The sequence below is a fragment of the Phytophthora infestans genome, genomic scaffold (genome assembly GCF_000142945.1).
Source record: "Phytophthora infestans T30-4 supercont1.2892 genomic scaffold, whole genome shotgun sequence".
NCBI classification, from domain to species: domain Eukaryota; phylum Oomycota; class Peronosporomycetes; order Peronosporales; family Peronosporaceae; genus Phytophthora; species Phytophthora infestans.
Genome location: NW_003305778.1, coordinates 1 through 1,179, shown reverse-complemented (window position 1 = coordinate 1,179; position 1,179 = coordinate 1). Strand labels below are relative to the sequence as shown.

Here is a 1,179-nt window from a genome sequence, read left to right as displayed (position 1 = left end):
CGGTTGCTTCGTAAGCAACGTGGGCGTTCGGGCTGACCCAGACAAGGTCAAGGCCATAGCAGCATGACCGACGCCCCCGATCCCAGAAGAATCTTCGAAAGTGGTTGGGCTTGGCCAACTACCTTCACAAGTACAGCGCAGGGTACGCGGGTTTCGCTAAGCCCTTGTCGGGCCTCCTTCAGAAGGACGTCGACTGGCGCTGGGAGCAGGAGCATCAGGATGCTTTTGACAGCATCAAGGCCAGTCTCCAAGAGGCCCCTGTCCTGGCCCTGCCGGACGAGACGAAGCCGTTTAGCGTCGTCTGCGATGCCTCCGATTACGCCATCGGGTGTGCATTGCTGCAGGACGACACGGATGGACACGAACGAGTCATCTCGTTTCAGTCCAGGCAGCTCAAAGCCGCCGAGCGGAACTACCCTGTCCACGACAAGGAGCTCCTGGCAATGAAATATGCCCTTGTGTAGTTTCGTGTTCATCTTCTGGGCTATAGGCCCTTTGTGATCTACACAGACCACGCGTCCTTGAGGACGGCGACTAACTCGCCTCACCTCTCCAAAGGATGGCGAGGTGGCTGTCCTTCTTCGCGGAATACAACTTCCGCGTCGAATACAAGCCGGGCAAGCTCAACGTGCTTGCGGACGCCCTCTCTCGGCGTCCCGACGATGAGTTGGCCCACATCACGCGGGTGACAACGGATCTATATGATCGGATACGCATGTCGGATAGAACCGTTTATGATCTGGGGCTAGTTATGCGGCGTGCGGAGGGGACTACAACCCAAAGTATGCTGCGTCGTGCTCTATTATTCGCTTCTTGATCTACCTATTTTTAGGTGGAACTGTTGAAGTGAGGATCATATTTTTGTCTTTCTGTGCAAAAAGATTCTCGGCTATTAATGGCGGCTTTGAGAAAAGCTGCGAGTGGCCTAGCGACTGTTTCGGCGGTTGCGGGGCTGTTTGCGGCTGGCCTCTGTGTTGTTGTTTTGTGCTGGGGGCGACTTGTCGTCTTCTTTAGTATGGAGGATATAAACCTGGTTGATCCTGCCAGTAGTCATACGCTTGTCTCAAAGATTAAGCCATGCATGTCTAAGTATAAACAATTTTGTACTGTGAAACTGCGAATGGCTCATTATATCAGTTATAGTCTACTCGATAGTACCTTACTACTTGGATACCCGGA

At 53.1% G+C, this 1,179-nt stretch overlaps 1 non-coding gene across 1 annotated transcript; it reads left to right on the top strand.

Moving 5' to 3' along the window:
* Positions 1 to 1,028: 1,028 nt before the first annotated feature.
* Positions 1,029 to 1,177, top strand: PITG_33556 (the record flags this gene model as incomplete). Its single annotated transcript, XR_009934948.1, has 1 exon — positions 1,029 to 1,177. It is a non-coding gene; the product is annotated as an 18S ribosomal RNA (ribosomal RNA).
* Between the last annotated feature and the right edge of the window lie 2 nt (positions 1,178 to 1,179).